The following is a 22364-nucleotide window of genomic DNA, read 5'->3' on the forward strand; positions in this document are numbered from 1 at the left end:
CACTCGCTGAGGGAGGGCTAGAGAGAGCCACGCCCACCGCGCCGACGTCTCTGCGCATGCTCCGGGCGCCAGCTGTGGGGACTTTTCGCAGCGCTCAGTTCACATGTGTACATCGGAAGTGATACTTGGGTCCGGCATTCAAGGGTAGGTGTGGGAAGTTGCTTTCTCCTAAGCTTTCGAAAGAAGGCGTTTGTTGGGGCTCTGTATCCGTCTTCAGTGAGGTGGTAAATTTTCTAGTGCTGGGGTCGCTCACACAGTTATCTCAGGCATGGGTCCCGTGTGGTGCAAAACGTAGGTCCGGGTTCGCGGCCCCACAGCACTAATCGGGGTTTTAAAGTCCCGTTTATTTTCTCAGAGCCTGGCCCCGTCCTCGCCGTAGCTTCGCCTCCGTGAGTGGCGGGGTCATTCCCGGGAGGCGGGGACCTCCCGGTTCTGGAAGCGGGCTACCTGGGCGACCCAGAGGGTCCCGGCGCGGTGACCCTCTTCTGAGACTTGACCCTTTTTTTCCGTTTGCTTTAAGGCAGGGTTTCTCAGCCTAGGCACTACTGACATTTTGGGCCAGATAATTCTGTTTTTTGGGGGGGACCAGTCCTGTGCGCTGTAGGGTGTTTATCTGCATCCCCTTCTTTCCCCCAGTTGTGACAACCAAAAATGTCTCCAGATTGCCAGACATCCCCTCCCGGGGAAAATTGTCGGGAGATAGGATTAGGTTTAGGAGATACTCTGGGTTTTGGGGAAGTGACCCTTTTCAGAGCTGGCAGCAACGATGTCTTAGCTACGTGAACGAACTTGTGGCCGGGCTCGCCCGCTCTTCCAGACGCTCTCGTTCCTGTTCCAGCGTCTCGCTGGAGTCGGTCGTGGTCCAGGAGTCAAGAGCCCGCCCGGGAGAAGGAGCAGGTCACGGTCTCGGTCCGAAAGGCGCCACCAGAGAAAGTACGGGCGCCACTCGCAGTCTTCCTCGCGGAGCGGGTCGCGATCCCGTAGGAAGTGTCGCTCTCGGGGAAGGTCGTATTACAGAAGGGCCTTCTCGAACACGCAGGGTGACAGTACTAGGGCTCTGACCCTGTGGTGTACCCGAAAGAACACAGCACTTGGAGGGAGAGATCCAGGAAGAGGTCGCAGAGCAGAACCCCGTTTCCTGTAAGTAAAAAAGGTGGGTGGGACTTAGGTCAGAGAGAATATGGCAGAGCAGAGGTTGTTGAAGCTACAAGTGGTGGTGTTTGATCCACGGTGGGCTTTAGGAGCTGTGAGGCAGGATTGCTCTGCCTGCAAGTCAGATGCAGACGCCTGCGCTCTGGACCTCAAAATATAGGCCTGGGGGGAAAAAAAGAAGAAGAAGAAGAAACAAAATATAGGCCTGGAACCTGCTAAGCTCTGTGGCCTCGATGTCTCTGCCAACAGCTGGTGTCAGGGTCTCTCCCTGTGCTCAGGCCAGGTTGGCAGGGAGGACGTGCCCCCAAGCCAAGGCCCTCCGTGCCTCTTATTTTGTGTGGAGGTAGGAGGGCAAAGCAGGATATCTGAATTCTGGGCGGTGGGACCTGGGTGGGGCGCGGGGCGTGGTGTCCACCTCCGCTCCATTTTTTCACAACAAACAAACCAATCAAATAAGACCTTTCGTTCCTTCAAAAAAATAAAATAAAGTTATTAAACGCCTACCGCACTGAAAGCCACAAACTCTACCCTCATGGCGCTTACAGTCTAGTGGGGAAGAGATACGATAAAATAATAAATATATAAAATATAAATTATCCAGGATATTTCACATTGACTGGTGCTCTGGAGAAAAATAAAGCAGGGAAGAAAAAAAATAAATAAACAAAAAAATAAAAAATAAAAAAGGTGGGTGGGTTATTTGTGGTTAAGAGTGGCGCACAGGTTCACCTCTTTTTACATGTAGGGCGACAGTATATGAGTAGGCTAGGGAACCAAGGTTGTTGTGTCATTTAATTTCTTTGATTTCTTTTGATGTATGAAATCTCTGTAGCTTTGGGTTGGGGGCGGTATTATCTTTTTTTTTAATAAATTTATTTATTTTATTATTTTATTTTATTTATTTATTGTTTCTGGCTGCGTTGCGTCTTCGTTGCTGCGCGTGGGCTTTCTCTAGTTGCGTCGAGCGGGAGCTACTCTTTGCTGCGGTGCGCGGGCTTCTCATTGCGGTGGCTTCTCTTGTTGCGGAGCATGGGCTCTAGGCGCGCGGGCTTCAGTAGTTGTGGCTCCCAGGCTCTAGAGCACAGAGTCAGTAGTTGTGGCGCACGGGCTTGGTTGCTCCGCGGCATGTGGGATCTTCCCGGACCAGAGATCGAACCCAGAGATCGAACCCGTGTCCCCTGCACTGGTAGGCGGATTCTCAACATTGCACCGCCAGAGAGGCCCGTAGGGGCGGTATTATCTGATTAGCAGACAAAACTATACAATCACAATCCATAGCCTATTTTTAAATGGACATCATTCATACCCCTCGAGATTAAAGATTAATTGTGGCTTTAAATGGCTCAGGGTGGAGGAATCTAGTGCAGGCAGTTCTTAATGGAACCTTTTAAATGTCTATTAATGACATTAGTTTACCAGCTCTGAGCAGCTTTAACAAATCTTGCCTTCAGCTTTTAATAAGTTAACTAATGACTGCGGGAGGAACGGTATTAATTTTCCTTTCTCTTTTGCGTTTTCTGTCTCCACCCTTTTTTACATTTACTGGCATAACAAGACTGTGAAGTATTTTATAACATAAGTGAGCATCTTTATCTTGCTTTTATAATAAAGTGCATCCTTAGTTTGTCATTCTTAGCCTTTTTGGGGTATGCTATAGAATTAATGAGTGTTCGGTGTTTTCTTTGTAGGTAAAATGGAGCTATTAGAAATAGCAAAAGCAAGCGCAGCTAAATCATTTGGAACAGCCAACCTTGACTTCCCAGCTAGTCTCAGAACTGTTCCTTGTATCTAAAGAAAGAAACTGTGGAACAGCTGTACTAAATACTGCAAAGTTCAAGGTAAGCCACATTTATCCAAACAAAACTTACAGAAAAACTACCATCAGAAAGATTTGGCTAACCATTTTTATCTGATTTACCTTAGACTATACTTCTCAGAAAGTCTAGCTAAACCTAACTTGCTAAAGTCAAAATAGCAGATCTGAAAATACTAGACAGGCTCTCACTCATGAAAATGAGAGAGTAATGAACTTTATTTTTGGTGACCAACCATACCAGATTGGGACTGTCCCTGAAAGTCCCATATTCCAAGGAATCCCTCCTGGGTAAAAAAATGCCCTGGTTCTCAGCAGTGAGTGCAAAGATTAGCAGGGGAGAGGAGGGGCGCAAAACCCATATTATGGCCCCCCAAAAAAGAGGCTGAAGACTGCACCTTTTTTATGAATACGATGATAGTCTGCCTTCTGTTAACCACAAATTAATATGGTGATTGTCAGCCTTCCCTTGACCAGTGATATTGGCAACCATTTGTGTGGTTCACATAGTATATCCATTGTAGCCTTCTCTCAGAGCAACTTAAGTTCTAGTCAGGAATGTTAACAGTCCAATTAACTGTTTGCTCTGTATGGAGATAGTGCTAGTGTAATTTTTAACTTTATGAATATTGTGACCATGTTTTCTAAGAGTTCAGATAATGAAAATGAGAGTGAGTTCCATACCAATGCCAGCATGACCCAGACAATACCAAGAAAGAAGACTAAATGGCTATGTTATTTTAATGACAGATGGAAGGACACTTACTACTGGATTAGGGAGGTAAATAATCCAAAAGGAGCATACTGCACAATATGTAGAAAAGAATTCAGGGTTGGCCATGGTGGAGAAGGGAATGTGAAGACACATATGGGGACCGAATCCCACAAATCCGGGATGAGACAAGCAAGCACTTTTGAATGAATACAAAGTGTTTTTGTCTCCCAAAAACACACCAGTGCTCAATGGAAAATAGCAGCTGCTGAATTAGCTTGGGCATATCATACAAATGAACATGCGTTGTTCTATTGCTCTCTTGATCGCTCTGTGAAGCTGAGTAAAGTTACATATCCTGATTCAGAGGTTGCAACTAAAATGTCTTGTGGGCGAACAAAAGGGGCGATTTTGATCATGGATGTGTTGGCCCCTTACAGTATAGAGCTGATCCTGTCAGATCTTACCAGCAATCGTGCTTTCTATGGTATATCAAGTGATGTGTTGAATCATGGCAATAAAAAGTGTTCCCCCTAGCTCTCAGGTACCTCGATTTGAAAAATGGAGTTTCAAACTGTCTTCTTGACTTCTATGAAGATTTTAATGAAACCTCAGAAAACACAAAACAAAAGATTGTTGATATCCTATCCAAATACAAACTAGACTTTGCGCACCTATCTGCATATTCAGCAGATAGTGCAGATGTAAATTTCAGCCAATTCCATTCAGTCTATAAACTTCTTACCAAAAACAATGAAAATATCTTACCTGCTAAATGTCCTGCACAGCTTGTACACAAGACTGCTAAAAAGGGGTGTGATTTGCTTTCCTGTGACATTGAGGCTTTCATAATGAAGGTTTTGGGTTAATTTTCAGTTTCTTCAAAACATGTAGAAGCACTTAATGAGATTTTTGACTTTGTAGAAATGGAAGGAGAGAGACTCCTTAGACAGATGCCAACAAGATGGCTGTCATTGTTGCCAGCCATAGGAAAGATGTTAAAATGTTGGCCTACTATAGAATCCTATTTTCAAAGTGTGGGAAAAGAAGAATGTCCTTCTCTAATTTGGAAGTGCGTTGAAGATGAGAATGGAGAAAAGGATTACAGTACAACAGAAATTTATATGCTTTTTCTCCAGAACTGCTTGATGATCTTTGAAGAGGCCATAAGGAGCCTAGAAAAGGATAAGCTGTCTGCACCTGCGTTATTTGATACTATGTGTAAGTTGTGACAAAAACTCACACAGCAAAAAAATGACTCATTGTTTGGAAAGAAAACTGCTTTAGAACTGAAAAGAATGTCACCAGAAAAGGGCAACCAAATTAAACAGGATTTTCTCAACTTCTTTACTAGAACAATAACTCATTTGGAATCCAATTTCGATTTCACAAGTTCAAATTACCTCTGTGCTTTAAAACCATTTTCCCTGAGAAAGCGAGGTTTAACTTAACAAGGACATTCAATGTGCTTCAGGATGTTTAAAAATGATGGACATTTTAGACACAGGATAACCTCTATGATGAATGTATAGATGCAAAGGACCTGATTGACAAACAGCTGGTCTACCAAAATAAGCCTGTAGATAAAAAATGGATGGACATTTTTGGAGAGCTAGAAATTAATTCCTGCGAGTCCCAAAACTTGCTGTTGCTGGTAAGTAAAATCCTAAGTATTCCACCCTCAAATATTTTTATTGAGAGGATATTTAGATTGATGTCATAACATTGGATGGACACCATGAATCAGTGTAATGTGGGTTTGATAAGAGCACAACTGCAAGTCAAAGAGAATTTCACATTTGACTGTATTCAGCTTTACCACTACATAAAAGAAAAGAAGGATGTCCTAAAGGCAGCAGGCAGTTCAGAGAAGTATTATTGGAAAAGGAAACCAAAGGAGTGAAAAGATCCTGTATCATGGGCAGAAAGGAACATGCCATTGTTATTTTTTAATAAATATAACAATGTTTGTTTAATTAATCCTATTGAATTTACATTCTCCTTTAAAAAATTCTTATGTTTTTATGTCTTAAGAATACAGAATAATATAGCCTATAAAATTTAAATATTCAATTGTTTAAAAAAAGTAAATTGCTGTATCAGAGGAGGGAAATGCATAAAGATATTGTTACATATTTCTCATACATTATTTAATTAGTCCTGTTATTGTCACTATTAACAAGTCCTATTTTTAAATAACAGCATCTATGTAAATGAAGGATAAATTATACAACATATGTAAACACCTGTCTTTCATATTTTTATATTAAAGTAATGACACTTGTGTATAATTATTATCTATTGTATTATGGTGTGTATGTGTATGTTTTTGTTTGTTTTAGCTTTGTCCCAGATTGGCTCTCCCTACAATCAGTCCTTTTATCTTAACTATGGAATTTTGGTCCCTGTTTTAAGTGGATCCTCTTTGGGATTCCCCCCTCCCCCCTCCTGTACCAATTATCCTTGGCTAAAGAGAATCACCAAATAATTACTTTAGGCTGAGGTGGTAAGGAAGGGCCTTGTAGGTTGAATTGGGTCTGTTAAAATGGAGACTAGGCCTAATAATTCCTCAAGCAGACAAAGCCAGTTAAGCCATGTAAGCAAAACTTAATCTAGCTTACTTCATGAATGTTAGCAAAACTAAATTTAGGTTATTTCTTGCAAATGCCTCTGATAATCATACCCAAAACTTAGTGTCTTCCTAAAATGGTATAAGATAATCACTTTTAACCAATCCCCTGCCATTTGGAAACCCCCATTGTTTAATAACCAATCCTTGTAAAAGTTAAACAACTTCCTCAGTCTCATGTTATTAGCCATCCTATAAACATGCCTTTGAGCTTCTTGCCATTTTCAGTCTGAAGTCTCCCAGTTTGTGAACTGTTCTTTTGTGTGCACAATAAACTCTTAACATTTTAATTTGATCTGATTTTTTCACAGTTTCTTGTGTCATAAGTAACATCTGAAGACTATCCCCTGACAAGCCCTGAGGCCGGTGAGTAACCAGGTGCCAGCACCTAACAAGCCCATTGTGCTCACTGCTTTCTCATTGACCATGGAGTTCTAGGGTAAGTCTCTCTTGGATCCAAGCTCTGCTCTCTTTGTGTCTGGAGCTCTCTGACTTTATTGTGCATACTGGCTCATCTTCAAGCTTTTTGGTCACCCTTCTGTCTGTAAAGGGAGAAAACCCATGATTCCCTGGGTTTCTAGATAGCAGTAAAATTCCCACACTCTCTTATAGATACAGTCATTTTTAGGGAATCTAAAGGCAAAGATTAGGGAATTTCCTGGTGATCCAGTGGTTAAAACTCTGTGCTTTCACTGCTGAGGACATGGGTTCAATCCCTGGTCAGGGAATGAAGATCCCACAAGCCACGTGCCACCGCCAAAAAATAAATAAATAAAGGCAAAGATTAGTTGCACCCGGTCTAAAACTCTTTCCCTACCTCCTTCAAAAACTCCTGCTTCTTATGTATATGTACTTAATGACCAGGATCTTGTCCCTTTTTGGAAAAATGAGTGCACTCTACATAGGGTAACTTGGAATTCCAGTGGTCACTTTGGGGAAACTTTAACTTAGATAAGGTAGTCCACCTTAGGGGTACCCCTGAAAAGATATGATCCCAAACCTTTCAAAACCAATGGAATGCATGGGACTTCCCTTGTGTTCCAGTGGGTAACTCTCCGCACTGCCAATACAGGCTACCCGGGTTCGATCCCTGGTAGAGGAACTTGATTCCATATACATGCCTCAACTAAGAGTCCACATGCCGCAACTAAGACCCAGCGCAGCCAAAATACATAAATAATAAATAAATAAGTAAATAAATGTTTTAAAAAACCCAATGGAATGCATTTTCGATTGATATGGAAGCCTCCAGAAGACAGAATCACTCTAAAATAGCCTCTTCTAAAGGAATCATTACAATGAGCCAACGAAAAACTTAAGACCAAAGCTCTGATCGACATGAATGACTTGAGTGACCTGCAGCTAATCCCTCTGCTCCTGTTTATTCTCCTTAATCTGATTATTTCTGAACCCGCTAACCCCTTTGATCTTTTACCCTTTCCCCCCAAACCCCCTAAATATCAGATGTCCTTTAAAATAAGTTACTCTAATGAACCAGGGATCAGTAGAATTTAAACCCTGGTCTTGAGCCAAGCTTTGAACCATTGTAAATGATATTCCATACCCTAAAAAGGACCAAACCACTGATAAATTTATAGAAGAATTTCAAAATTCTTGGTGCCTATGACCCTGGACTACCTGATTTTTACCAATTTGTTAACACTGAGTCCAGGAAATGCTCAAAATTGGCTTCAAGAAATATATTGGAAAGACCCTACCTAAGATTTTGAAGGCCCCAACAAACATGCCTCCAGAGGTAGAATAAAAAGAGCAAGAAAATAAGTCAGCAGCTTCTTGAAGAAGTTCCCAAGATTTTCCCTATGAGAATTGACTGGGCCATATTACAATACTGTTTTTAAAAACAAAACCAGTGGCAGATTTCTGAATTAGTTTAGAAGTAGTACTTAGACAATATTGTTGTCTCAAAGACCTGGGGACTGGTTTTGCCTTGTGTGCTCATTTTGTTAATAGGCTTAACCCAGAGCTCAAGGGTTTGTTAACGGGAACATAAATTAGAATCAGAAGCCACTTCTCTCCCAGAGCTTCAACATCTTGCTGAACATTTTGAAAGAACAACAGAACAGAAAAAGGCTGCTATCAAGAAAATAAATTCATGGCCCTACGACTGCAACAACCTTGACCCAACTTCAAGAGGTCCATTCCTACTCCAAGTTTTGCCCCTATTGGTAGAGATACCTGCAAATACTGTAATCAAAAGGGGCATTGGAAGAACAGCCCACTTTTTTTTTTTCTTTTTTGGCTGCACCACACAGCATATGGAACCTTAGTTCCCCAACCAGGGATCGAACCTGCGCCCCTTGCATTGGAAGCACGGAGTCTTAACCACTGGACTGCCAGGGAAGTCCAAGAACAGGCCACTTTTAGCAATCCAGTTGCCCTATAAGAGAGAGCTCTCAACTCCCAGATTCTTGTGATGACTGTCAACAATGATAAGGCTCCAAGAAATTGCCCAGTAAGCTACTTTCAATAATTCCTTTAACTCGAGAATGAAAATTAAACTAAACTTAAATGGAGAAATTTCTACCATGTTGATAGATACCAGAGCAACTCTACTTTTTCTTTCTTTTTTTTTTTTTGGCTGTGCCATGAGGCTGGTGGGATCTCAGTTCCCCACCAGGGGTTGAACCTGAGCCATGGCAGCAAAGGCCCCGAATCCTAACCACTAGGCCACCAGGGAACTCCCTTCCCCCCATCCCCCCAACTCTATTTACTTTAAAACCACCATGACACATGAAGAACCTCCTCAGAGTAATAAAAATATCTTAGTAGTGGGAGTTTCCAGTCAAGTTCAAAGAGTTCCTTTATTGGAATCCATAACTGTTGGCTCTTTCTCTGAAAGTCATACTTTTCTATTATGCAGTACTACCCCTGTGAATTTCCTAGGTAAAGACCTGCTTTCTATAGCTATTTACTATTTATAATAGCCAAGACATGGAAGCAACCTAAATGTCATCAACAGATGAATGGATAAAGAAGATGTGGTATGTATACATACACACACACACACACACACACACACACACACACACACCCCAATGGAATATTACTCAGCCATAAGAAAGAATGAAATTATGCCATTTGCAGTGACATGGATGGACCTAGAGATTATCATACGAAGTGAAGTAAGTCAGACAAAGAAAGACAAATATAGTATGATATCACTTATATGTGGAATCTTAAAAAATGATACAGGGACTTCCCTGGTGGTGCACTGGATAAGACTGCGCTCCCAATGCAGGGGGCCTGGGTTCGATCCCTGGTCAGGGAACTAGATCCCACATGCGTGCTAGAACTAAGAGTTTGCATGCCACAACTAAGGAGCCCTCGTGCTGCAACTGAGGTGCCTGCGAGCCGCTACTAAGACCTGGTGCAACCAAATAAATAAATAAATAAATATTTTTTTAAAAAATTATACAAATGAACTTATTTACAAAGCAGAAATAGACTCACAGACAGAAAACAAACTTATGGTTACCAAAGGGGGAAGGGGGAGGGGAGGAATAAATTAATAGACACACACTACTATATATAAATAGATAAACAACAAGGACCTACTATATGGCACAGGGAACTACATTCAATATCTTGTAATAAATAACCTATAATGGAAAAGAATCTGAAAAAGTTATACATATATAACTTTGCTGTACACCTGAAACTAACACAACATTGTAAATCAATTATACTTCAATAAAAAGTTGGTTGTTTTGGGGGGAGAAAAAGATCTGCTTTCTAAATTACAAGGCCAAATAAAATTTTCCTCAGGAGAAATAACCTTAGACTTTCCAGACTCATCAGACACTGAAGCATTATGTGTTCTCCAAGCCCAAATTGATTGTCCAGAGGAGACTACTAAATTCCATAAAAGTATAGATGTTATAGATCTCTCTGAAATCCCTGATACTTTTTATCAGGGATAAGAAGTATTAAAATTCAGAATGATCATTAAAATTCAGAATGATCCTTCTAAACTGCTTCCTAACTCACCTCAGTACCCCTTAAAGCCTGAAGCCATATAAGGGGTCACCCCTATAATAGAAGATTTATTAAGTCAGAGGCTAATTATCCCCTGTATCAATTCTTGCAGTGCTCCTATCTTGCCTTTAAAGAAACCCTGTAGATGGGGATGGAGATTTGTATAAGACCTTAGAGCCATAAGTAAGAGCCACTGTGATACTGACGTTTCCAGGAGTACCAAACCCAAGTACTTTGTTGGCAAATATACCAACTGAATCCAAATGCTTTACAGTTGTGATCTTATGCTCTGCTTTCTTCAGCATCCCTGTGGGCAAAGTAAGTCAATATTTATTTGCTTTTACTTGGAGAAATCAAATCGTATCGGACGATAATGCATCAGGGATTTACCGAGGCTCCCCCACACTTCACAAATTTAACATCAGGATTTAAACACTCTGCTGCAATTTCTCAGAAATTCTACCTTGATTTAATATGTAGATGATTTAATATGTAGGAATCGATTCAACATACCTGTTACAATGACTGGCTTATAAAGGCTGTAAGGCCTCAAGATAAGCTTCAGTTACCACAAGAGATGGTTCATTATCTAGGTCATGACTTCTCTGCAAAAGGAATCTTTCTGTCTTTAGAAAGAATAAATACCATTCGGGACTTCCCTGGTGGCGCAGTGGTTAAGACTCTGCAGTCCCAGTACAGGGCGCCCAGGTTTGATCCCTGCTCAGGGAACTAGATCCCACATGCATGCCACAACTAAGAGTTTGCATGCCACAACTAAGAGGTCGCATGCCACAACTAAGGAGCCTGCCCCCCGCAACTAAGGAGCCCACCTGCTGTAACTAAGACCTGGCACAACCAAATCAATAAATAAGTAAATATTAAAAAAGTAAATAAATACCATTCAAAATTATCCTAGACCTGTAAGGATTCCTCGGACTTGCAGGATATTGTAGGTCCTGAGTCTCGTATTTTTCTTTATTGGCTTCCCCACTCTATGAACTAAACGTAGCACTCAGGAATCTCTTCCTTGGAAAATAAAACATAAGGAAACCTTTACTGAACTCAAATGGGCTTTACAAAATCCTCCCACATTATTGCCCCCCAAATGTACTAGACCCTTTGTATTGTTCATCCATGAATGGAACAATCGGGCTTTAGGAGTCCTCACTCAAGAACATGGAGCAATAAATAGACCTATAGCCTCTTACAGCCTGCAGTTGGACCCAGCAATCAGGGCATATCCAAATAGTTTAAAAGCAGTAGCTGCAGCAACAAAAAATTGTAGAGTCTTCTTCGGAACTTTTTCAGGGAAATGATTCATACCTACAGGTTCCTCATGCTGTAGAAAGTTTACTAAATACTGAGCATTCACAGCATTTCTCAGTCAGGAGACTAACATCTTATGAGATTCTGCTCCTTCCTGTGTCCTTCAAACCTATGCATTCTTTGCTATAACTCTTTAAACCCTGCTACCCTCCTACCTTTACCTAACAAAGGAGAGACGTATAACTGTATTGAATTGGTTCCTCAAAATTTGACTCCTAGATTAGATTTACAGGAAACCCCATTAACCAATCCAGAATTAATACTCTATGTTGATGGCTCCTATGCCAAAAATTCTGCAGGAAAATATCAGGCTCCTATGTTGTTACTACCCCAAATGAATTATTAGAAAGGAAAGTTCTTCCCCAATTTAATTCAGCACAACCTGCAGAGTTAGTTGGCCTGACTCAAGCCTGTGAGTTAGCCAAAGATAAAACTATAAATAGGTATGACCAATAGAGAGTATGCTTTTGGAGTAGTCCATGATTTTGGTATACTATAGAAACAGAGGGAATTCCTAACATCAAATGGCATGCCTATAAAAAATGGACCTCAGATTGCTAAGCTCCTCTGCACTATTACTACTTTCACAAGTTGCTGTCAGAAAAGCTGAAGCTTATACAGATCAGACCATGAATATCAAGGAAATGTTATAGCTGACTTTTATGCTAAGGTTGCAACTCAAGAGATTCAAAATGTACCAAAAGTCTATAACGAATTAACTCCATAAAATTGATCCAAATCAAATCACTTATGATAACTTATTTAACAGACAAGCAAATTTATCTATATTAGAAAACAAAAGTGGCACCAAGTAGGATGAAAATTTGATATAAAAAGAAGGCTGGGAGGCCCTGAGTAGCCACCTGGTGTGTTTCCTGAACCCCTCAAGTTGCCACTTTTGCAAGCACTCTATGACTATTCACCATGGAATTGACAAAATGATTCAAATTATGAAAAAGTATTGGTGGGGTAACTGTTCTAAGATGGTGTGAAACATCTCTAATTAATGTCTAACCTGCCAATCACATAACCTGGGTAAGTCCATTATAGTGGCTCCAGAACTGCTCCCTCACCATCTGGACCATTTGAACATTTGCATTTGCATTTCATTCATTTGCCTCCTTCTATGGGCCATCAGTATGTACTTAATAATAGTATGTCTGTTTTCTAGATGGGTAGAAGCTTTTCCGTGTTGGAAAGCTGTTGCCACCACTATAGCAAAGAAATTATTAGAAAATGTTTTTCCCCTTCAGGGAATACCAAACTTAATTTATTTTTTAAATTTTATTTATTTATTTTTTGCTGCATTGGGTCTTCGTTGCTGTGTGCGGGCTTTCTCTAGTTGCAGCGAGCGGGGCTACTCTTTGTTGCAGTGTGCAGGCTTCTCTTGTGGAGCATGGGCTCTCGGTGTGCGGGCTTCAGTAGTTGTGGCTTGCGGGCTCTAGAGCACAGGCTCAGTAATTGTGGCTCCCGGGCTTAGTTGCTCTGCGGTATGTGGGATCTTCCCGGACCAGAGATCGAACCCGTGTCCCCTGCACTGGTAGGTGGATTCTCAACCATTGCACCACCAGAGAGGCCTGTGGGGGCGGTATTATCTGATTAGCAGACAAAACTATACAATCACAATCTATAGCCTGTTTTTAAATGGACATCATACCCCTCGAGATTAAAGATTAATTAATTAATTAATTCCCGGACCAGGGCTTGAACCCCTGTCCCCTGCATTGGCAGGCAGATTTTTTTTTTTTTTTTTTTAATTTATTTTTGGCTGTGTTGGGTCTTCGTTTCTGTGCGAGGGCTTTCTCCAGTTGCGGCAAGCGGGGGACACTCTTCATCGCGGTGCACGGGCCTCTCACCATCGCGGCCTCTCTTGTTCCGGAGCACAGGCTCCAGACGCGCAGGCTCAGTAGTCGTGGCTCACGGGCCTAGCTGCTCCGTGGCATGTGGGATCCTCCCAGACCAGGGCTCGAACCCGTGTCCCCTGCATTGGCAGGCAGATTCTCAACCACTGCGCCACCAGGGAAGCCCCTGGCAGGCAGCTTTTTAACCACTGCGCCACCAGGGAAGTCCCCAAACTTAATTTCAAGTGATAGAGGGATTCACTTTACTGGACAAGTTATAAAACAACTAGACAAGGTTATTCAAACGTAATGGCACTACCACTGTCCCTGTCATCCTCAATCTTCAGGAAAGGTTGAATGCACCAATAGCATTCTAAAATTAAAATTGACGAAATTAACTGAGACCACAGGATTACCTCGGCCTAAAGCGTTACCTTTAACTCTTATGACAATAAGATCAGCACCTTTTGGAAAATATAAGTTGACGCCTGATGGACTTATATATACTAACAAATGTAATATAGATAGCTAGTAGGAAGCAGCCGCATAGCACAGGGAGATCAGCTCGGTGCTTTGTGACCACCTAGAGGGGTGGATAGGGAGGGTGGGAGGGAGACGCAAGAGGGAGGAGATATGGGGATATATGTATAGGTATAGCTGATTCACTTTGTTATAAAGCAGAAACTAACACACCATTGTAAAGCAATTATACTCCAATAAAGATGTTAAAAAAAAAATAAGTTGACGCCTGATGAAATCATTACTGTGTGACCCATGCCCTTAATGATAGAACCCCACATGCTCGTCCAGCTCTTGTGAACTCTGATATGACCAAGTACTGTAAGGCTCTAGTGCAATATTAGAAGCTTATTTCCAGCAGGTCAAAGAGGCCTTTAGAGACCCTCAACCTGATGAGGACTTTCTACCCCACACTTTGGAACCCAGTGACAGTATTCAGGAAAACACATCAACCAAAAGCTGCACTTGAACCTTGATGGTGTCCCATCAGGTTCTTTTAACCTCTCAGATAGTAGTCAGATTACAGAGTGTTGAACCGTGGGTTCATACCTTTCAACTAAAAAGAACTCCCTCAGACTCTCGGACCTGTCAACCTACAGCCAACTTAAAATTAAGGATACCAGGGAAAAATTTTACCCAGAAGCAGACAACCACATGATGTAGACAAGTTTCCCAAGTCAATGGAACAAGACCACTGGTGCCAAAATTAACATGCTTTTATTATTAATAATTCTATTAAGCCTTTACTAATGTTAAGTATAAACACCTCTTAATTGACACTGTACAAAAAAAAATAGCAAGAGTGACTAATTAAGTAGAATGTTGGATATGTACCCAGATTGATGAACAACCTGATGTATTCTTACAGTTATATCTTGCTACAAAACAGTTTGGTATCAACCCAGTGGATTATGGACACATTCCTAAAGCCTAACTAACCAGCTCTTCCCAATTATATTTCCTATTCATCCTCCAATAAAAGAAAAATTTCCACTTCATATTTTCAGTAATCAAACAGATTGTCCCTCTTTGGGACTTATCACTCCTCAGTAGTGTAATGAAACTGTTCGGATTAGACTTTCTTAACAAAACTCTAAAGATTCTCTACCTATATTCATTACCAATACTATGACCAAAATAAAATTTCCCTGACTGGATGTTCTCCAGTCCCTAATCCCATGGCGAATTCTTCCTTCTGTCTAAATTCAGTAATCGAAGCACTACTTGCTCATGGTTCTTGAAGAAACCTCGGGTAACCAATCCACAAATTGCCCAAGCCAAGACCATCAGAACTTAACTCTGTCCCTAAGAGGAGTGGGGCTTTATTTCCAATGCAACACCACCCTATATCAGGAACTTCCCCTAAACTGGAATGGTCATTGTGGGTTAGAGCTATTAACTCCCAATAGTCAGAAACAAAAAAAATATCTGCACATGAAACCACCAATCTTGATTCATTTATTCATAAGATAGCAGTTCATAAGAGAAATCCATGAAGCACCAAAATCCTCTCACTACACACAATGCTGGATTCCTTCCTTTGTCAGAGCATTAATTCTTCATATTGGCACCTGTAAATTAGAAAAGGCTGTTTTATATATCTCTAAAACTTAAAAAAAAAAAGCTTCAGTGACACAGCTAATTCTCTCCAAGCCTTAGATACCAAGGTTTCCAGCCTTGCTTCAGAAGTCTTACAAATAGAAGAGTCTTAGGCACCTAACTGCCCAACAAGGAGGTGCGTGTATTGTCATTGGTGAAAAATGTTTCCATGTTAATAAATCAGGAATTGTTACCCCAAATTTAAAAGATCTTAAAGGTCAGATGTTCATCTTTCGCCAAATAGGTGACACGGTTCATCCACTGATTTCTTTAGTTAAGTCTTGGCTCCTGGGAATCTCTGCCCTAGGGAATTTTTCAGTCCTTGGGTATTCTCATAGTCATCACATTAATTTCCCTAGTGTGTTGCATCTTCTCAAGAGATTTAAATACCTTTCAGCAGCTACTCACGCATCAAATGTCCATCAGGATTAGGCAACTAGAAGAACTCAATGATCCAACCACCCATGTCTACCATGACTATACAACTGTCAGTAATAGTGACTGCACACAATCCACCCCACCCCACCCCCCCCAAAAAAAGAAAGGAATTCCCTGGTGGTCCAGTGGTTAGGACTTGGCGCTTTCACTGCCAGGACCCGAGTTCAATCCCTGGTCGGGGAACTGAGATCCTGCAAGCCTCGTGGTGCGTCCAACAAACAAACAAACAAAGAACCAATCCATCCTACCAACATCAACAGTGGTACCCGAGAGTAACCCTATACTAGAACATATACAGGAACAAGAACTTGCTGAGAGTATGACCAAAAGTGGAGACCAGCCTTAAAAATCCCCCGAGCAGGGACTTCTCTGATGGTCCAGTGGCTAAGACTGCACTCCTGATGCAGGGGGCCAGGGGTTCGATCCCTGGTCAGGGAACTAGATCCCACATGCCACAACTAAGTGTTCGTATGCCGCAACTAAAGATGCCACATGCGGCAACGAAGATCCCGAGTGCCGCAACTAAGACCCAGCGCAGCCAAATAAATAAGTATTAAAAAAAAAAAAATCCCCTGAGCAGACAAAGCCAATTAGGCCATGAAAGGGAAACTTAATCTAGCTTATTTCATGAATGTAAACGAAATTCAATTTAGGTTATTTCTTGTAAATGCCTCTGATAATCATAAATGAAATTTAAATTGTCTTCCTAAAATAGTATAAGATAATCACTTTTAACCAATCTCCTACTGTCTAGAAACCCCTATTGTAATAATCGATCATTGTAAAGGTTGAACAACTTCCTATTCTCGTGTTATAAGCCATCCTGTAAGGACATGCCTCTGAGCTTCTTGCCACTTTCTATCTGAAGTCTACCAGTTTGCGAACTCTTCTTTTGTATGCGCAGTAAACTCTTAACATTTTACTTTGATCTGATTTTATTTTTGACAGGTCTTAACAGAAATGAGGGAGGCTTTCTAGAAAAAGGAAGAGTATTAGGAAAAAGTACAGAATTAGAGAAGTGTAGACATGTCAAAAGAAAATGAGATAGATTAATTTGACCTGAAAGGCCAGTTGAGACCAGCTCATAAAGGGTTTTTTGAAAGCCCAATTTGAGTTAGTAGGCAATGGACTCCCCTTAAAGTTCCTTTGCAGAGGAGAGGGAAATCATCTGAGCTGACCTTACGAATACTTTGGAATCAGTTACTAGGTTACACTGAAGTAGGATTAGACTATCGATCTGGAGACCCTGAAGGTACTTTTGTAAAGATGTAGGCAAGAGGTGTTAAGGAAGCATGGGATCCCTACAGAGAGAACAGGATGACTTTGCACTGAATATTACAGGGAGGATCAGGTTTGGTGTGGAGAGTAGGTGTTGAAGTTAGCTTTGCACAAGCTGAATTTTTCAAACAGCTGGAGCCTCAGGTCTAGACCTTGGAGAAAAGGCTAAAGATGTGGGATCCATTGTTCAGAAACCCTTGAAGTAGATGCAAGAATAAAGAAAAAAGGGAGGGTTCAAGACAGCCTTAGGAATTGCCTACATTTTAGGAAGTGGAAGGAGGAACAGTTAAGGAAAATAAAGTGTGATCACAGAAGAACAACTAGGGGAGTTCAGTGCCATGGTAGCCAAGGAAAGAAGAGCTTCAGAAAGAAGGCATTAAGATAAAAAGGATAAAAACAGAAAAAAACTTTTGGCAATTTGGAGGCCATGGAAGATCAACTTTAAGAGAATGGTTCTATTAAAAGATTAATGAAAGAGATTTAAAGGTGTCTTATGGACCTTTTCACACACCATTGATTCCCTGATGTTCACCTTCCCCGGTGTTTAAACTGAAGACCCGTGGCACCATGCGCCCTCCCTAGCTGAGCAGATATAAACAGGGTTCTAGTCATGGCTCCCCTGAGTAGCTGGGTGGCCTCCTATTTGAAAAATAACTTCTGAAAGGGCAGAGGCTTGGGAGAGAACACTCAATTTCCTTCTAGCTTCAGATGCCACGGTACAGAGGTAAAAAAGAAGTTCCATGTACATGAAGCTCAGATCTTATGGGAGAGATAAAAGACATAAACAGAAGAAACAATCAATAACCAGAGGAATCTATCATAAAATACAGGTATAGACAATTAGAGAATGAGGGCAACTCAAGCTACTAACAATGTGAGGTGTGAACCTTCCCTCATGGTAAACACAATACCAGAAATAATAAAAATAATACTCTTGTCTCCAATGAACAAGGAGGCCATTAAAAGCTTTGGCTTTAGAGCTAGACACACCTGAGTTTAATGCCTGGCTTGGGTACACCTAGGTCTATAATACTGAACAAGTTGATGTAACCTCTCCAAGCTACAGTTTTCTCAGGTCTATAGCACTATCTCTTTCACTGTGGGCTGTGATGAGAATTACACGAGTATGGAAAAGGTACTGGCATAGTTCCTGGTACCTAGGAAAAGCTCAATTCATATTTGTTGAATGAATGAATATTAGCTAGTAACCTTAAGAGCTCTCTGGGGGAGGTAAGACCTTGGAATATATGTGAAATGCAAGGGGAGGAGGGGTTCCACGGACACTAATGGAGGGACAATAAAGCAGGGTGGTTAAGGCATGGGCTTTGGAGGCAGATCTGGGTTCAGATATCAGTTCTGTCACTTATAATACTATGACTGAGGAAATCACCTAATTCTAAACCTTGTGAACAGAAAAAAAAACTGAAGCAAAAATGTCAAACATCTTTTTTTTATTGCAATAAAATGTATGTAACATACAATTTATCATTTTAACCATTTTTAAGTATATGGTTTTGTGGCATTAAGTATATTCACATTGTGCATCCGTCCCCACCAGCCATCTCCATGGATACATGGATATGAGTTACATTGTTGGTTTTTTTTTCCTTTTTAACTTGGATTTACAGAAAAAATGAACAGATAGTATAGAAGGTTTCATATTACTCCCCCCACACACAGTTTCCCTATGAACATTGTGCATTAGTGTGGTACATTTGGTATAATTAATGAACTGATATTGATGCATTATTATTACTGAAGTCCATAGTTTATACAGATTTCCTTAGTTTTTACCTAATGTCTTTTTTCTGTTCCAGGATCCCATCCAGGACAGCACATTACCTTTATGTCTCCTGAGGCTCCTCTTAACTGTGACAGTTTCTCAGACTTCCCTTGTTTCTGATGCACAGATTTGAGGAGTACTGGTCAGGAATATTGTAGGTGTTGGTTATTTTTTGTATGTAACATTTCATGATTAAAAATTACTAATCAGGGGGACTTCCCTGGTGGTCCAGTGGTTAAGAATCCATCTGCCAATGCAGGGGACACAGGTTCCATCCCTGGTCTGGGAAGATCCCATATGCCGTGGGGCAGCTAAGCCCGTGCACCATACTACCAAGCCCGAGCTCTAGAACCCGCGTGCCGCAACTACTGAGCCTGCGTGCTGCAACTACTGAAGCCTGCACGCCTAGAGCCCGTGCTCCACAAGAGAAGCCACTGCAGTGAGAAGCCCACGCACTGCAACGAAGAGTAGCCCCGCTCGCCGCATCTAGAGAAAACACTGCGCGCAGCAATGAAGACCCAGCGCAGCCAAAAAACAAAAAAGAACCTAAGAGTAGTGATCATTAAAAAAAAAAAAAGAAAAATTAGTAATCAGGGACTTTCCTGGCGGTCCAGTGGTTAAGAATTCGTGCTTCCACTGCAGGGGACACAGGTTCGATTCCTGGTTGGGGAACTAAGATCCCGCATGCCATACGGCACGACCAAAAAGAGAAAAAAATTACTAATCAATTGTGATAGCAATACCTGTTGGGCCTACCTTAAAACACACACACACACACACACACACACACACAACACCTCCGTGCTACCAATTTAGTGCAAGCCAGCATCATTTCTCACTCTAATCACTGCAGTTGTCTCTCTGCTCTATATTGGGCCTCCACTCCTCCCATCTTTTCTCCACACAGCAGCCAGAGAGGCTTTAAAATATAAATCAGCTTCTATTTCTTCTGGTCTCCAGATGCTTCAATGGCTTCTTTTCTTGTAGACTAAAATACACTACAGGATCCTTCATGCTCTCATCACTTACCACTCTTCCCCCGGCTCACTCTGCTCTGTCACACTGGCTTCCTTGTAGCCCCTGAAACACACCGCACTCCTGCCCTAGGACCGTTGCACCTGTCCTTTACCTGGAACGTTCCTCCTCTGCACAGCCACAGGCTCACTCCTCCACTCTTTCTAGTCTCTGCTCAGATGTCATCTCTTCAGAGAGGCATTCCCTCGCACCTTAGCTTGCAGCCCGTCCCCCACAAGTTGTCCTCTTTCTCCTTAACTTTTTTTTTTAATTCAAAATATCACTACCTGACATTACATTCTACATCTTAATTTGTTTATTGTCTGTCTCTTCCATTAGAATACAAGTTTCACGAGGCCAAGCACTTAATACAATTTGTTTATTGCTGTATCTTAGGCTCAAAGTTAACGCTCAATAAATATTGGTTACATTAATTAGTCAATAAAATACTTTTTTTTTTTTTTACAAGGAAGTTGGTTGTTAGGTAAGGTGGTTCACAATCTGGGACTCCTGAACTCCTAGATATCTTTGAAGGTGGCAGTTTTCTGAATTTCTAAAGATCTGGTCAGACTACAATTTACTTACCGGGGGATGGTTCATTAATGGATATATCTCCAGAATCTGGGATAATTCCTTGAATACACTGAGCACTCAGTAGAGATACCTGTATTATAAATAACTGGAATGAAATTGGCAATGTGGCAAAGCCAAGTCTTTGTGATGGCAGCATATCTGAAAGGCAGAGGAATACTGAGAAAGTTTATGTACGAGGACAATAATCACACATTAAAATTATATAATGTTTGTTAATAACACTGTTATGGACTGAATTGTGTCTCTGTGCCCCACCCCTCCCCCTGTAGCCCTAACCCCCATTATGACTATATTTGGAGATAGAGCCTCTAAGGAAGTCATTAAGGTTAAATGAGGTCATAACAGCAGGGCCCTAATCTAATAGAACTAGTGTCCTTATAAGAAGAGGAAGAGACAGGTGTGCACAGAGAAAAGGCCATGTGAATACACAGTGAGAAGGCCACTATCTGCAAGCTAGGAAGAGGTCTCACAAAACCAACCCCTCTAGCACCTTGATCTTGGACTTCCAGCCTCCAGAACTGTAAACAAATAAATCTCTGTGGTTTTAAGCCACCTAGTCTGATTTCAGTCACTATGAGTGGTATCATCTCAGAAGGTGAAGGACAATGAGGAAGACACCCCACCCTGTGTTTTGGGGGTGGCTTCAGATTCATTGTTTTATGTACTATATGGGAAGATATCTATGAAATAAAATTGTATTTCAGTTGTAAATAATCAATAGATTGGTTCTCTTTCATTCAAATAATGTTCATAATTTAAAAGTCCTGGAAAAATAAATTCACAATCAAATTTTATATGTGCAACTACATTGATACAAGTGAAACCTCGGTAATTGGATAGCTTGTTCATTTTTTTAAGTGTTATGGAAACATAAAGGACCTTGGTCTGCAGGATTTTCATTAAAAATAATACTTTGGCCAAACCAAGATTCCCCACAGTAATAACCTACATACAGCCATATTTAGTGACTAAATTGTGTTTATGCTTTTCTTAAGCAATGGCGTTCATTTTGACCATCTATCTAAACAAAATACGACAAACAGCAATAGAAAAGACAAACGTAACCCTGGGCGGCATTTGCAATCAATGCACAGAGCTGTGGCATTAGCTTTTGGAAGAGTATTTAAACTGCCACACAGTGTCCAGCTGTGTGTTCTGCCCTTGGTCTCAATGGAAGTCTGAATTACAAGCACTACCAGGTTCACAAGATTGTTAATTCTGCAAAAACACCAAATGGGCTTCAAAAAGGGAAGTATAAAAATCTTAAGACTCTAATAGTGTATCCTAGCTAAAATTCCATGAAGCACATGATTGTAGTTGCGACAAAGTGGTCTTTTTTTTTTTTTAAACATCTTTATTGGAGTATAATTGCTTTACAATGGTGTGTTAGTTTCTGCTTTATAACATAGTGAATCAGCTATACATTTACATATGTTCCCATATCTCTTCCCTCTTGCGTCTCCCTCCCACCCTCCCTATCCCACCCCTCTAGGTGGTCACAAAGCATCGAGCTGATCTCCCTGTGCTATGCGGCTGCTTCCCACTAGCTATCTATTTCACATTTGGTAGTATATATAAGTCCATGCCACTCTCTCACTTCGTCCCAGCTTACCCTTCCCCCTCCCCATGTCCACTACTGGGCATATACCCTGAGAAAACCATAATTCAAA

The 22364-nt window shown here is 41.2% G+C and overlaps 1 long non-coding RNA gene across 1 annotated transcript; it reads left to right on the forward strand.

Moving 5' to 3' along the window:
• The first annotated feature begins 48 nt into the window (after positions 1-48).
• Positions 49-21408, forward strand: LOC309642213. The gene is made up of 4 exons (XR_014253047.1): positions 49-144; positions 2841-2990; positions 6618-6745; positions 19121-21408. It is a non-coding gene; the product is annotated as an uncharacterized lncRNA (long non-coding RNA).
• The last annotated feature ends 956 nt before the right edge of the window (positions 21409-22364 follow it).

The sequence above is a fragment of the Balaenoptera physalus genome (assembly GCF_965194825.1).
Source record: "Balaenoptera physalus genome assembly, chromosome: 1".
NCBI lineage: Eukaryota > Metazoa > Chordata > Mammalia > Artiodactyla > Balaenopteridae > Balaenoptera > Balaenoptera physalus.